Source organism: Camelus dromedarius, chromosome 6, assembly GCF_036321535.1.
Source record: "Camelus dromedarius isolate mCamDro1 chromosome 6, mCamDro1.pat, whole genome shotgun sequence".
NCBI classification, from domain to species: Eukaryota; Metazoa; Chordata; class Mammalia; order Artiodactyla; family Camelidae; genus Camelus; species Camelus dromedarius.
This window is the reverse complement of record NC_087441.1, coordinates 36,517,268-36,534,522: the sequence shown is the minus strand read 5'-3', so window position 1 is coordinate 36,534,522 and position 17,255 is coordinate 36,517,268. Positions and strand designations below refer to the sequence as shown.

General features: G+C 34.0%; 1 long non-coding RNA gene across 2 annotated transcripts in view; it reads left to right on the top strand.

Annotated features, from left to right (window-relative positions):
• LOC135321585 (uncharacterized) overlaps positions 1–15,824 on the top strand; it is a 291,860-nt gene extending 276,036 nt beyond the window's left edge. For both annotated transcript variants that reach the window (XR_010381450.1, XR_010381449.1), the window contains one exon: positions 15,777–15,824. This is a non-coding gene — a long non-coding RNA (uncharacterized LOC135321585). The remainder of the gene's footprint in view (positions 1–15,776) is intronic.
• Positions 15,825–17,255: the final 1,431 nt, after the last annotated feature.

The window sequence follows — 17,255 nt, the reverse complement described above, 5'->3', positions numbered from 1 at the left end:
ACTTAAGAAGACAGGAGAGTGTGCTCTTGGTGGAGTATTCTAGAGATGTCTGTTTGACCTAGTGAATCCATATAGTGGTGTCAATGCCTTCTATTTCCTTACTGATCTTCTACCTAGTTGTTTCATGCATTATTGAAAGTAAGGTATCAAGGATTTCAATTGTTACTGTTCAATCATTTGTTTCTCCCTTTAATTCTGTCAGTTTGGGCTTTATTTTGAGGCTTCGTGGATAGGTACATATGTTTTTAACTGTTATCTTCCTAATGGATTGGCTCTTTTAGCAATATAAAATATCACTTCTAGTAAGAAATTTTGTCTAAAAGATTTTTTCACCTCATATTAGTCACCCCAGCTCTGTTTTTGTTACTGTTTCCACAATACATCAGTTACCATCCTTTTACTCTAGATGTGTGTCTTTGAACCTAAAATGTGTTCCTTGTAGACAGCATACAGTTGAATTATGTTTGAGAATGTTTCTGTTTATCTATTCTTCTCATCTCTGCCTTTGATTGGAGTAAATTTTACACATACATGCATACAATGAAATAAAAAAGAATGAAATTTTGCCATTTTGCAGCAACATGGATGGACTTAGAAACCATTATGATAAATGAAGTAAGCCAGATAGAAAAAGACAAATACAGTATGTCATATGTGAAATCTAAAAAAATACAACAAAATAGTGAATAAAACAAAAAGAAGCAGACTCACAGATATAGTGAGCAAACTACTGGTTACCAGTGGGGAGGGGGGAGGGGAAGGACAATATAAGGATGAGGGGAAAAAGGGTTACTATGGGGTTATATGAAGTCATGTGTGTGAAATACTTGAAAATTATAAAGCTCTTTAGAATCTTAAAAATTTTTTATTCAATTAAAAAAAACAGTATCATTAAGAAAAACATTAATTTAGTTTCAATAGTGTACAAAAAACTTTGTTCCAATATAGCTACATCCCCCCACCTCTGTGCTATTGTTGTCAAGCAAATTATATATATATAATAAGCATATAAACATTGCTTTATAATAATTTGTGCAGTTGTATTTTAAATCAGGTAAGAGAAGAAGTCTACAAATAAAATACATGCATTATGTAGTTTATATTTACCTATGCAATTCCTTTACAAATGTTCTTTATTTCCTTGTGTAGATTCAATTTATTGTCTGGTATAGCTTTTGCTACCTAAAGATCCCATTTTGTGTTGCTTGTAAAGTAGTCCTATTAGTTATACATTGTTTGAGCTTATGTTTATCTGACAATGTCTTAATTTTTCCTTCAGAAGGATAGTTGTGTTGTGTATAGAATTCTTGGTTGACAAGGTTTTTCTTTCAACCTTTTGGATATGTCCTCCCAACATCTTCTTGCCCCCAGGGCTTCTGCTAGGAAGTAAGATGCTTATCTTTCCGAAGTTCTCTTGTGTGTGATGAGTCATTTTTCTCTCACCCCTTTCAATATTTTTTCTTTGCCTTTGTCTTTCAACAATTTGACTGTGATGTAGTCAGGTGTGGTTCCCTTTGAAGTAATCATAGTTGGTTTATGTTGAGCTTCTGGGATGTGTAGTTTAATGTTGCTCATATTTTATTGGGATAATTTGGGCCATTTATTTATTTCAAGAGTTTTTTTCTGCCTTTTTCTCTCTATTATTTCTTTATGAGGTCACCATCGTGCATACGTGGGTGTGCGTAATGGTATCTCACCTAGGTCACTTAGGCCATACTCATTTTTCTTCATTCCTTTTGTTTTTTTTTTCTTACTGTCCTCAAACTAGATAGTCTAAATTGAACTATTTTCAAGCTGATTGACTGCTTCTGCAAATTTACTTCTGTTGAGCCCCTCTAGAGAAATTTCCATCCCAGTTTTTGTATTTTTCAACAAGATATCCATTAGTTCCTTTCTAATAATTTCTATCTCTTAATTCATAATATTTGGTGAGACATCATTCACATGCTTTTCTTTAATATTTTAAACATGATTTACTTTTTAATTTCTGTATTTATAATAGCTGATTCAAATCTGTCTACTAGGCTTAAAATTGGGCTCCTAAAGAACAAAAAACAGTTTCTGTTGACTCCCCCGCCCCACCCTGTGCATGGGCCATGTGGCAACTCTACAAATCAACTACCTCCTCCCTCCCCAGGTTTGCTACTGTGGCTGCTTTTTGTTTTTCTTGTAGTTGTTATTACTTCTGTTTTTTATTTTGTGACTTTTCAGGACTAATTCCAATGTCTGTATTCCCTATATTGAGCAGGCACTGGTCTCTGCTTAATTAGTTTAGTAATCAGTCAATGATTAGGCAGATATATCCTTAAATGCTTTGCACTAATATGCCTATTTGGAAAGATTCTGTGTGTGGTATGAAGAATGCTTTTAAATTTGCCACTTTAAAACTCAGGCTTATCCTCCACTTTGTGTTTGTGCACATTCTCAGTGTCAGCCACAGTTGAGAGGTGAAGGTTTTCTCGAGTATTTCTTGGACATATGCACTGGCCTGCACATGCACATGGATTCCTAGATCCCAGGGATATTGAAACTTTTCTAAGCCCCTTGTGGACATCTCATTCTCAGATTTTCCTTGCAAGATTTTTTCTTCCTTACTTGTTTTTGGCCAATCTTTTATTTGCCTCAACTGATACTGCTGTCTCAGGCAGTTGCAATGTTAAACAATTGTCCTTGAATTTTTTGGACAAAAACCCTAGGTATAAGGCTGTTCTCACTGAGAAAACTGAGGCAGGTCAAATAAAGACAAGTCATGAGAACATGACATTTCCAAGGAGGTACCAAAACAGACAAAACAATAAAAATGCTCTAGAGATAGTTCTTTTTGAGAAACTCCAAACCCTACCTCCCTCCTGCCACACATAGCTCAGTGACAGGTAGGGTACCACTTTTTACTCCTAATGTGGTTGCAAGGCTGCAGTTTTACAAGACTGGCATTGAACTGAAGAGAAGGCGATGGGAATCAGGGAAAATAGAATGCTACAATCCTTACTCTTCTTACCAAGATTCAGTCATTTTTCATGAATAAATGCTCCTCAGATTATTATTAACATTTGGTTATTTTCCAGAGTCCTGAAAAAAGATGGTTTTTACAATGTTTGCAAATGTTCTCACTGAATTTAGAGGAAAGTGGATTTTCTGAGTTTCTCCCCACACCATTTGGGAAACCCCACCCCTCATATATAAACTTTTAATGCTTGAAGATTTCTTAGGAAGAAAAGAGATGTCTCAATTCTCTTTTACTGATTAAAAAAAGTCACTTCGGAATACAGTACTATCCTGAATATTGAACTTCTCTACTTTGTGTGGTTTTCTTTGGTACAAATTATACTACTATGGGACCTGTTCTTTTCTCAATATCGTCTATATAATTATAAAAATTGATGTATTTTAAATAAATACTTTACAGAAATATTTTATTTCTGTAAAATAGTTTCGGTTTTGTCAAGAAGGGTTGTCATAGCTGCTTATAGGAAAACTGGATATTTTAATATCAGTCCTTTAAACATGATGTTTATAAACCCCAACATTTAAAACATTATATTGCTATTTCCAAAGACAAACATAATATTTATAGATTGTATCTTACTTTCTCATATATTTTTTATCTTATTTATCTTGATGTTTGTCATTCTGTGTTCTTTCAATTTATTCTTAGTCCAAATTTTTTTTAAAAAACAAAGAGAAACTAAAAATTTCAGTGAAAATCTACCCTTAGCATTCTAAATAGTCATATTTTTTCCACCTTATTTATTTATTCATCCCAAGGCAAAGCTTTCATGGTGCAGATCATTTGGAATTCTTTTAATTTCCTACTGATCCAAAATGTGTTAGGTATTTAAAAGGAAAAAAAAAATTGTTGAATAGCCATATTGCAAGAAGAGAAAAGGGGAATTCTCCTTGAGGACTGCCCTCTAAAGAGGCCCATCAAATGCTTGTTGAAGTAAACACTAATCATCAAATGCTTGTTGAAGTAAACACCAAGCTTGATTGTTCAGAAATCTCAACTGTACATATTTCCATTAAAATCCCATCCAGGTCCATTTAATTTATTCACAGATAAACAAAATGCCCTTTATCGCATTGAATGCAGTTTTGACAGATGGCTCTTAACATTCTGTCCAGGTGTAAAAGACAAAGATAAACGAATCTGTTCTTTTTAATTCACATACTTTATGACTTTGATCTCCACCTGAAAGTACCCTTTGGCTCCCTGTCTTCCTCGTGTTCCAATGAGAGACAGCTCTTTTTCTAGCTGGAGTTTACATCACCGTGCTTCTATAGAGAAGCTACCTTTGCTTGAAATAATCATTTTGGGAGCACAGTAAGCAAAGAAATTATTCTTTCTAAAACTTCAAATATATTATTAATTTTTAGTTTATTAGAATTATGTTAAATGTACATACACCCATCAGAGTTATCTATGCATGGATTACCCATAACTAGAGTTTAGGGTGGTTAAGGCAGGAAGGTGTTCATTATTATGCAAGTGCTCAATAAATATCTTTCATCCAATATGAGGCAAATTTAAAATTAACTAAGTGGCTGAAATTATTTTTAATTTTATATTTCTTATTTATACATTAAATTTTGAAGTTAAAATATGAGCTTAAACTCAAATTCCACAGAATTGTCATTGCTCAAAATCTTCAGGCATGCTTTATAGTACTGTTTCAAAGAATTCAGCATCCAAATTTTATTTTAATTTATTACTACACGTTATTTTACATATCATAGAATAAACTCATTAATTTCCAATAAAATAGCAGAAATAATGTCAAAATATTCAATTATTATGGATTAAAAAGCACACAGTGAAGTGAATGGTAATGTATTGCCCCAACATTCACATGATCTGAAAATAAATTATTCATTTAATGTAAAAATAAATGTGTCCTTATAATTTAGTTTAGAACAGGAATTTGTTAGTTCATTTTGTTGTGGGTCACAATGCAGCAGGCCAGTGATGTGGGTTGGGAAGAGTTTGGGAAGAGTTTGGGAAAGTTTAATAGGGACGCTGCTGTAGGTAGCAGAGGGTGGGCGTGCGGGTCTTTTACTAGGGAGGGAGCTGTGCACACAAGGAGTAGGGGCTGCGAGATCAGTTTGTGCACAGGTGCCTGACTGGTTGTAAGATCTGTCAGCGACTTCTCTGAACAATAGGTTTTACAACTCTGATAAGGGCAGGATGTGAGGCCTGTCCCCCAGGGTATTGTGAGATGGACTATTTCTTGGGGCGGTTTAGCTTTGTTAGGGTAAACACACATCAAGAGAAGATGTTCTATATTCTGCAGGAATGCAGGTATGCAAAGGATCCTGCAGTGAGTAGTGAGGGTCAAGGAGTCAATAGGCTTCAGGCACACAGAGAGCCCAGGAGTAGGGGTTTCATGACCCCAGAGAGTGCCTGCCAGCTCCACACCTTTTACTCATTTTTACTGTATAAAAAGCAGTCTAAAGGTGTAAAACTGTTATTTTTCTCTTTGAAAATATTTGCTTTATATTTGTCCAACTATTTAAATAATATCCCATATAACTGAGGGAGTGGTTTCTAAATTGTGATCCGTAAACTCCTCAGGGTTGTCTAGAGCACCACCTTGGTTCTAATCCTGGCTCTGTCATTTTCAGTTTATATAATGTCTGGCAAGTTATTTAACCTCTCTGTCTTACTGCTCTTATCTAAAAACAGAAATCGTATTAGTAACTATCTGTCTAACTCAGAGATGTACTATATAATAACTTATGCAAAGAAAAATTTCAGAATTTTGAGGTACTATAAAGTGATCTCATCCAAAGACAGCGATGACTGATAAAAATTTGTTGTTCATATCAAATGTTTTAATGTCGTGGACTCGAAGAATATTGTTGTGTACATTCTATTTCAAATTAGAATGTGAATTTTTGTATAATGCTACTTTAAATTCTGGGAGATATTTTATAACCAAATATGGAAGCAGATTGATGCAGCTGAAGCAGCACTGGGCTGAAAGTCCAGTGTGATTTACCCAGTGGAAATTTGACTAGATTACCTCTGGGGTTCTTTAAATCTGCTCACTCAGGGTTGTGAATACTGTTTCCATATTTAAAGTGTCTTATGTAAATCACTCCCTCCTCCTGTTTTAACGACATAGTTATGCAAAGCATATCTGTTCTTTTGTTATTCTAAAAGCTGTCAGAATTCTTATCAGGAATCAAGGAGACAGACAAGAGCTGTCATTTACTAATGAATTACTTTATTGATGAGGAGTTAGATATTCAAGAAATGATGGAACTCTGTCTGACTTCATTGATATATTTATAGCTGAACTTAGTATTCTTGATAGGGCAAAATAACCCTCAGAATAGACAGTCTTAGTAAGGTTGTCTAACGATGCTCTGGACTTCAAATCCACACATGGACATCAGAGTTTTAATGGAAAATGTTGCTATTCTTCTATATTCAATTCTTTATAGATGGGGGAGAAATGCTTAAAGCACCTGTGACCATTTAGAAAAGCAATTAAATAGAAATCACAGAAAAGAAAATCAAGTTAAATGATTAGTCCATTAATCAAGCTTATTTGTCACTTCACTTCTCAATGAAGTCGTGATGACACCTGGAAATTAAGTCAGGCAACGAAACTAAATATGTTCTTGTTTTAAGTGCAGTTTCATCCATCTGCAAGGCTGCAAATGGCCCTTTAAAAATTCTCCATTATGTTATGACTTCATGTCATAACAGTGGGTGGGTGTTTGTGCATTTGAAAAAGCCACTTCTCCCAATTTTTCTGAACTGGCTTCATTTAAGGGAAGACTTTTGCCTATCAGCCCTGCTAGAGATTCAGGTAGCTTGTCATGTCTTTTCTGTGGCTGTGTCCCACTAGACTGTTTAAATTCACAATTAGAAGGATTTTCCAGTTTCTTTATTCAGGAGTACATGAGCTCTTACTGCCCCTCAAGTCTGTCTGCTGTTCTGTGCATCCTCTGGCGCCGCAGCATACCCACTCAGCCCACTTTTTGGTTCTCAGCAGTCCCCATGCCTCTAAATTTCTCTATTTCCCATTAGCACTCTGAGACAGATGAAACAGAAACTAGTCTCTTGGGCAGCCCTTTGAAAAATTCGGAGTGTTGAATATATGTTTCAGCGTTCTCCTTCCCTGCCCAGGAATATGCCAGAGGCTGTGAGTCTTCCTGACTGTGTCACACTGAGCCAGAGACTGGGGCTCTGATGGTGATCACATATGATTTTGAACCACCACCTTTCTTCTCAGCAGCCCCCAGACACCCAGAGCATACCAGGTCCCTTACTGCTCTAACCTAGGCCATTCAGAATCTTGCCCCTTTAGCAGCCCTCTGAAAAGCTGAAATGTTGGATTTCAGACTTTCAAAATCTTTGCTAATATGTTATGTCCCTTTAATATTTCATTAATTACTAGAGGTATGTTAAAACTCACTCTATGACTTAATTTCCCCATTAATTAAGTCATAATTTTTATATGGCTGTAACTTTTTAAAATATATGGAGTGTTATGTTTTGGCACACATAGAATTTAAAAAACTTTATATCTCTTAGGTTTTAAAAAAGTGATCCCCCTGTATTCTATTCAGTATCAAGACAAGTCTCCTACTGTCCCCCTGCAGAAGGTGGGGCTGCTGCTGGTTTACTTTTGATTCATTCCTATCCTGAAGGTGGAGGCGGCGTGGATGAACGTTCATATGGTGCTGAGCCCCGTTCTCTTCTTTTCAAGTCTATCAAAACAACACTTCAATTTCACAGCTTGATTTAACCTAGAGAAGCACCTACTTTGAGTGCTTTGTTTACATCTCAGGGTTTTCCTTCTCTCTTCTGCTTGTCCTGCTAATTTGACTTTTAGATCTTTGATTAATTTTTGAAAATCATGTTTTCATATTTTATCCAGAATACTGAATTAAATATGTTTTGTTTTTCCCACCAGAAGATGTGGTTATGTGAACTAGACCACCATTTACTGAAAATTGGAATTCATACCTTCCGTACTTTCTTAAGAGTTTGAAGCTGCTATTTAAATGTGCTTACCAGTAGCTGCCTTCCAGAACTAGCTTCAGCTACGCTGTTCTTTTCTCTTGTGTCTCCCATACTCTCTCCACGCAATGGTTTTGTTTGTATCTGGAATTCTCTTTTTTCCCTCCAGTTGTGTAACCAAGTCCCACTCATGCTGCAACTTGAAACTCAACCACAGGGAGGCTTTCTCTCATCCCCCAAAAGGCTAAATTCCCCTTCTGTGCACTTAGAATATCACCTCTTCTTTGTAGCACTGACCCCAGTTGCTCTTTACATGAGTATGTTTGTCTGGAGGGCAAGTTTTATTTAGGCAAGGCCTATGTCTGGTTTTGCCCCTTATACGATCATCAGATCCTATTACTATTCCAGAATACGCACAAAAATACATATAAAATAGCTGAAGGAAATAAATGAGTGAATAATAAATTGAAATGTAGAAATATTTATTCAGATGTGCAATTTAAAAGTTTGCTCACTATTAACTTCTACATAATCCATGTTTATTTATTTTTTCCTGTGTATTTTTCATGATATTTGGGTTGGGGACAGAGTGTCCAGTTCTTATTTGACCATTAGCTTATTGTTCAGAGTTAATCTTGTTTTCCTGGTATTAAAGCTTTGAGAGATCATTTCTGCCATTCAGTATTCCTAGAAGAAGGGGATGTATTACTGTGTATAGGCCATTGTATTCAGTCCACTTTGTTTCTGCTTGATTTCTCTATATACTAAAATCACTGCCCCTGGGCTGTCCTGCTTTCTATGTCCTACTCTGTCCCAATGACTCATACCCAGTTTGAGTTTTTGTTTCTGTCCCTGGTTTTACATGAACTAACTACTTAAGTGAGCAATTGGATTAGAGTGAAGTATCTCACCGTGTGTTCCTATTTTGTGGTTCAGAATATATTTTTCTGTGCATGTCTATTTTATGTTTGGTAGTTGCTCTACAACTATAAAATTGGGTCGTAGCTTACTCTTGAGTCTTACCTTCCCTCATCGTCACCCTTTTACAGGAAGGCATGGGCAGAAAAATACCTAAGAATAATCTCATAGTTTCTTTTTTATCCTAGATGCTAAAGCTGATTCACAATTTGGGGTGGGGTACATGTGGGGCTATTTCCATGTCCTCAGGTTTTGACAAGTCCTCCAACTTGATGTCTCATGACAAGCGGACAATGGGTGCTTTAGAAATGCATACACTTAGCCTATTCATAGCACACCTCCTTTGAGTAGGGACATTGTCAATTCACAATTTTCTTTTTCTTATTTTATTTTAATTTCACTAAATCTTAGTTACTCCTCAGAGTTTGTAAACAATTCTGCTCAATTGACTTGCTAGCTTTAACACTAATGAAGTTTATATATTTGTATTTCTGGTTCCTTTCATTTCACTGAATACCTCGGAAAGATTTTATACCTGCATCTGCACCAGAATCTACCTTGGAAACTCTCATGTTTAAAAAAAAGAGAGATCAATGATAATAACATTATGTATGTAACTCAAATCTTGGAATAGGCGATTTGCAAATTAATATATGAAAATTAATACAGGGAAAAGACTATTTGAATACCTTATTCTAGCACACTGGGTTAGCTTTTGACAACTGAATAACTTTTTGTGGGGAGCACGTAGATACTCAGTACTATATGCTGGCTTTTTACTAGCATATAATCCCAGCTGATATCAAGGAAAACATCTAACTTTCAGCAACTAGGGAATATATATTGTGGTAGGAGTAGATTTTGAATAATTCTGAAAATTAAATATGTTTGGCCTTTGAACAACACAGGAGTTAAGGGCGCTGACCCTCTGCACGGTCAAAAATCCACCTATAATTTATAGCTGGCCCTCCATTATTGAGGTTCCTCCAAAGATGCAGCTTCACATCTGCAGATTCAACCAAACAGGATCATGCAGTTCTGTAGTATTTACTATTGAGAAAAGTCGCATGTAAGTGGGTGGACCCATGCAGTTCAATCCTGTGTTGTTCAAGGGTCAACTGTAGTTATGAGGAGAAATATAATTTCCCTGATGTTTCTCATGTATTACATGTATCCTCTATAAAACTAAGCAAATTTTTTTCTCCTCTGTAGAGATATACTTAATGACTATAGAGAGCTGGGTTTCAGTTGTACTGCTTTTAAAGACATCTTTAAAAACCTTCAATATTGTGTATAATTAGCACTTGGCTGTAATTATGCTAAACCTGTTATTTGCTAATAAACATTTTCTTCAGATAAATTCTGACAGTTTTGCAGTCAAAGTCCATGTGAATGGCATGAGGTATTTTCACATGACAGGCATATTAAATTAATTCAAAAATACACTTAGATGTTGTTTGTTATTTTTTTTTTTCTTTTTCTAAAAGCGCCAATATGTGTACTCCAGGTGTTCATCTTGCTGTGTGGAGCAGCAAGTTCTCACGTGCCTGTCCACCTGCAAAACTAAGGTCACCGTATTGAGCTTTATAACTATTACCATCTCCAGGAAAATAATGTTTCAAGAGAGTGCCTAACAGCATCATGAATCCCTTCTCTCTACCAGCATTTAATTTGTTATATATCATCTTGATCATGAGCAACAATAAAGAAATAAAACAAAAATATGATGAAAGAGAACAAATGTACATGTTCTTCCTGCGTGAATACGCAAAGAGTGGCTAAAGTAACATTCAGGACTCTCTACCGAATTTTCCTTGAAACAAAGTTATAGTTTTCTAAACTCTGAATTATTCCAAGAGTAATAAGACAATCAGAATGTTTGCATTCTACCTCTGACATCCTATCAGTCTTATCCGTGAGAAATCTGATAAAAAAAATAACATGGCAGTCAATCATGAGAGGAAAATGAATGGGAAATATTGTATATATTGCAACCAGCAAAGCTACTTATACACAATAGGAAAATAAATAAAATATTTATAACAAATACTGACTTAGAAATTGGTAGAGCTTAGTTTGGGGAAGTTTATACCCTCCTACAAATCATGATTATAAATATCATTGTGAAAATTTGGATTTTGTAGCATCAAGTCAGAAGAAAGACTAATTTTGAAAGCTGAGCAGTTTTTTCAACATGTGACAAAATGCCTATTTCTATATAAAATTATTTTAAAATGTCTATAAAATCCTAGAGATTTTAGATATTGAGTCAGTTTATTTTTATTCTTGTAAAAAGCTTTTTCTTCTACTAGAATAAGATGTAATTTTCAAGGTCTAGTTCCTCATTAAGGTACACCTTATGGTTTACAGTACAACATGTACCACAGCTAAAAAGAAAACATTTTGTTCTCCTTACAGGTGATTTTTTAAAAGACAGCAAGAGACACACGCTATCACTATATGAAACTTGTACATACTTGTGGCCCTCTTGGATTATTTCTACATTTTAATATTTTGTATGTGTGTAAAATGTGAAAGGCATTAATTACACACCAAAGATTAGCCATACTTCATATTTCTTACAGTTTTTGGTTAAAGTAATAGAAACCAACTTGCCTTGTCACTCTCTCTGTTTTAGCTGGAAGCAAAGTACTATGTGGCCTCTGATGACCAATCAAGGATGTTCTTGCTTGCTACATGTGAGAAGTAGCAGATGAAGATTGCTCATGCAGAATTATACCCCTTGACCACTCAGGAGGGCCTTGGGTACCTATGAGATTATTATGTTGTACACATTGCTCTTTAAGAAATACCTATCTCTGTTGAACTTGCCTATTTTTTTAAATCAAGAAAAGACATTTTTGTTAAAACATTGAAGGCTAAGTAGTTCCAAGCTTTTCAATTTTAGCTATAGATTGTAAGCAAGGTCTTCTGTAGCAAAAAGATAAATGACTAGAAGATATTTCATAGTTCAAATCATCTTACAATGTTATCCAAATTTATCTTAGGCTCATATTTTAAACAGTTATAATACTTACTTTAGGATTTGTCATGCCAGTGGTTAACTTGCAGATAAATCTTCTTTGACGGAGAAAATGCTCATCAATATCCTTGCTATTGACATTTACTTAACCACATTCTGAGATCACAAGTGACTCTTAATGTGAGATCCAAAACTCTCCTTCCTAGGCAGGAAATCAGTAAAATTCCAGTGAGCTATGAGGGAATATGACATTCCCCGTTCCCAAGGAACCCCTGAGTGTTAACATGAAGACTTGAAATTTATAATGAACAGAGAAGGGTGAGAAAATATGTTTAAGAAAATTGAAAATAAATACATTTAAAATTGAACATATCTGAAAACTTATATGTTTTACCAAAACTTATAAATATTACCAAAGAGGAAAATTAAATTCCATTCCGTATCTTAAATTACTGGGAGTAGGGTGAGAGGAAAGTTGGAATATAAAAGTGGAAAGAGAAACACAAAGTAACTCCACTAATCTCATCCTTACTTTTAAAATATTTTATGAACTAAAAGTCTAGTTTAGCTTAAGATTTATTTCTGAAACGGTTCTTTTATTTATTTTTATTCATTTATTCATTCACAAAATGTTTATTGAGCAACTACTATGTAACAAGCCTTGTCTCAGGAACTGAAGATATAGCATAAAATATATTAGTAAGAAAAAAATCCTGTCTCACAGGTATTACCTTCTAGGGGAGAGATTAAAAAAAAATCAGTGAATAAATAAAGAATAAGAGAATGTGTTAAAATGAAGCAGAGAATGTGGATAGTGAGTATTAAAAGATGTTGCAAATTGAAATAGGATTGGCCAGTAAGGCCTTAGGTTGGGCAAAGATTTTAAGAAACATAAGCTACCCAGGTATCTGGGAAAGTGCTCCAACCAGAGATACAGGTACAGGTGCCCTAAGTCAGGAACTTGCCTGACATGTTCAAGGAATAGCAAGGTGGTAAGTGAGGTTGAAGTGGAGAGTTTGAGAGACAACATGGTTAGAGATAGTCAGAAAGGTAATGAGCTGGCAGAATTCCTTCCTGTTCAGGGGAAGTAAACTGTTGTCTATTAAAGCCTTCCATTGATTGGATGAGGCTCATCCATATTATGGAGGGCAGTTTGCTTTACTCAGAGTTCACCAATTTAAATGTTACTCTCATCTAAAAGACACCTTCACAGAAATCTCCAGAATAATGCTTGATCAAATATCTAGGCACCATGGCCCATTCCCTTTCACATAAAATTAACCATCACAGATCGTTTTAAGCAACAGTGACAAGATCTGGCTTGCTTGTCAACATGATTATGTCGGTGATTGTGTTTGGAATAGACTGACAAGGAATCAGGTATAGAAGCAGGAAACGGATTTACAATTAGAAGGCCATTACACAAAGAAGAGCTCATACTGATCCTTCTCAAACTCTTCCAAAAGATTGAAGAGGAGGGAATACTCCCAAACTCATTCTATGAAGCCACCATCACCCTGATACCAAAGCCAGACAAGGACACCACCAAAAAAGAAAACTATAGGCTGGTATCATTGATGAACATAGATACAAAAATCCTCAACAGAATATTAGCAAACAGAATCCAACAACACATAAAAAATAATTTTAAATACAGAGTACAAGAGAAAGAGACGAGCAATGGTTAAATCCAGAGGAGTTTTTTTGAAAGTAAACATTTTACTGAAGTGTAACATACATAATAAAAAGTAGGAAAATGTACAGATCCTAAGTATATAGTTTGATGAATTTCACAAACTGAATAGACCCATATAACTGTAACCCAGCTTATAAAATAGATATAGCCCCTGAAGCCTCCTTGTACCCATTTCAAGTCACTAATCTTACAATGTCACCAGTATTCTGATTTTTCATGCTACAAATTTATTTTCCTGATTTTGAATTCTACATAAATGAAATTATACAGTATACACTCTTTCATATCTGACTATTTTCATTCCATTATTATATTTACAAGAATCATCCATATTGTTAGTGATTATAGCTTATTCACTCTCTGTGCTACATAGTATGCCATCGTAGGAATACCCACCAATTTATTTACTCAGTATGCTCTTGATATACATTTGAACTGTTTCCAGTTCAAGGTAATTATAATTAGCACTATTATGAATATTTATGTACATATCTTTAGATGAACTTGTAGATGTGCTTCCAGTGGTATCACACCCTTGTGACTAGTTAGTGTTACCAGACTTTATAATATCTGTTATACTGATAACTGTGTAGTTAAGCTTTGCATTTCCCCGATGACTGCAAACTATGAACAATTTTTCATGCATTGATCGACCATTTGCATATCTACTTCTATAAGTTTTTTTCAGTCTTTTGTTCATGCTTTAAATTGGATTATTTGACTTTTATTATTGAGTTGTAAGAGTTCTTTATGTATGTGTGATACCAGTCTTTTATCTGAAAGATACTTCATAAATATTTCTCCCAGTCTGTAACTCACCTATTCATTTTAATTACAGTATTTTGTGATTAGCAGAACTTTTAAATTTAAATGAAGTTTATCATTTTTTTCTTTTACACATATTACTTTTATGACCTGTGTAAGGAACTATTTCATATTACCAAGTCATAAAGATATTCTCCTGTATTTTCTTCTAAAAGCCATGTGGTTTTAGCTTTTATATTTAGTCCATGATATTTTCTTAAGATAATATTTTTGTGTGATACTAAGTAGGGATTGAGGCCTATTTTTTGCAGGTAGAGATACAATTTTTCCAGCACCATAACTTGAAAAACTTTCCCTTTCCCTTTTAAATAGCTTTGGTTACATTGTCAAAAATGAGATGCCTGTGTAAGAGGGGTTCTATTTCCAAGTTCTTTATTTTGTTGCATTCTTTGATTTCTCACTAAATTATCTTAATTTTTTAGTTAACTGACAAGTAAAACTGGTCAGTTAGGAGATACAATACAACATTACAATTCTTCTTTAGGCTGGCATTTCCATATAAATTTTAGAATCAGCTTATTAAAGTTAACCAAAAAAAAAGTTTACTGCTATCATAATAGGGATTATGTTAAATATTTACACACACTCTACATTTTATAGTCTACAGGATGTGAAGCTCTTATTTCTGTCTCTGATTTGGGTCCTGGAGCTGAAGTCACAGATAAGGCTCTCATACAGAAATAATAGTTGCACAGTAGAGGATGAAAGTCAAATTAGAATATACCAAGATAAACTAGAATCCTTCTGAATCTCACACGGCTGTCAAGCCACCAATTTTGATGATGTAAAGACAGACAGGAAAAGTAGTTTACTTTGTCTTGAAGCTAAATATTCATCTGATCCTAGAGTTTAGAAAAGTGGAGGGAGAAAGTTTGGTGGAATGTGGAGCTCACTGCTGCCCCATGCAACAAACAGTAAGCAGATCTGTGATAGGTTACTGAAGTCAACAGCCCCAACTTCTGTCTCCCCCTTATCTTCCTAACACACATACAATATGACAGCCATTTCATGTCTGCCTTCCGAACTTCATTCCAAACGTCTCTTGTACCCACACACCAACCTGGATATGAACAGGAAGTGGAAATCTAGAAATCGACCAGATTATCTAAATTGACCCAATATAAATCCACCACAATCATTTCTGACAAGATTTTGTTTGTTATTTTTTGTTTGTGCATAGGAAGACTATCCGTTGTGGGATGGTGATCTAGATTTTAGGCAATATTTATAAACTTACACATATGCCCCAGACTCTAATTTTTTATTTTAGGTATTTTAATAATCCAAAATCTCTTACTGCAAAAAAATTCTACATGACTCTTTTAGACTTTTTCTTTTATAAAACTTTACAACTGTTATTTGTTTTACTTTTTTTCTATTAGATTGTGAAGACTCCCACAACAATATAGAACAGCAACAAAAATAACAGGTAAATCTATTTTTTCCTTAAATTTAATTTAAATGCTGCTAATTTTTTATCATGATGTATCATATTTGCTATTAGCTTATGATGGGTAAACTTTAAACAAATTAAAAAAATGTCTTTCTAGTTTTCTTGGAAGTTTTCAAATACATATTGGATTTTTATCATTTTTCCATGTAGACAGAAACATGTATTTTTTACTTAATGTGTTAATTTAATAAATTATTTATTGATTAGTGTATTTCCTTAAATTAATCTCTCCTAACATTATATGATAAAACTGTTCTTGATCATGATTGTGTTTTTAGATATCGCTACATTCAGTTTGCTATAAATGTTAAGGAATCTTACATCTAGGTTCAAAGAATGAGAATTACCAGTGCTTTCCTTGGATTTTCTTTGTCAATTTTTGTTTCAAATCAGGATTATGCTAGGTATATAAAGAGCTGAATAATTTCCCAAGAACTTCTATGCTCTGGAAATGCTTTTATACTCTGAGAAATTTGAGATTTTATGTTTCTCAAATATATAGTAGAAATTGTCTTTAAAGCATTTAGCCTGTTGTCTTGTGAGAGGTAGATATTTGAATATCATTTCATTCTTTTCCTTTCTTATTGTTTATGAAGATTTTTTATAAATATGAGTCACTTTAGTATTTTGTATTTTCTTAAAATAATATCATAATTTCTTATATTTAAAAATAATCTTTACAATTATGATCCATTATTCAATCTTGAAGATACCTATGTATTAATTCTCTAATGTTTCAAGATTATATTAGTAAGAGGTATTTTTTTTCCTATTTTCTATTTTAGAGAAACAGCTTTGTGTTTTATTGATAGTCTCACATATTTCTTCTATATTTCACTATTTCTTATCTGTTTTAATTTTATTTATGTTTATTTCATTATTCTTTACTCAGCTTCTTGAATTAGAATCTAGGTTAATTTACTTTCAGTCTTTCTTATTTTTAAATAAGTAAGTTCACTCCTATAAATTTCTCTTTCAGAACCACTTTAACTTAATACCAGATTTTTCATACTAGCACATTCAAGGCCATTTATTTAATTTTTTAAAATTTCTATTTTCATGTAATCGTCCAGTCACAAATTATAAGAAAAAAATAATAAATTAACTTATTATGAATTTTAAAAAACTAACTATAAATTCGTAATTTATAATTTAATTACATGTGGTAAGTTAATATTGCCTTATGATACTGATTTTGTTGTAGTTGTGAAATTCTTTGGGGCTATTACATGATCAGTGTTACCAAGTAGGATTAGGTTTGGATATGAGCAGTGGAAAGAAAAATAACATTGGTTTAAACTTGATAGAATTTTGCTTTGCTTTCATGTAACGGTAACGGTTTGGAAATAGGCTGATATGAGACATCTGCTTCATCAGTACCTCATAGATATAAACTTCTTGAGTCTTT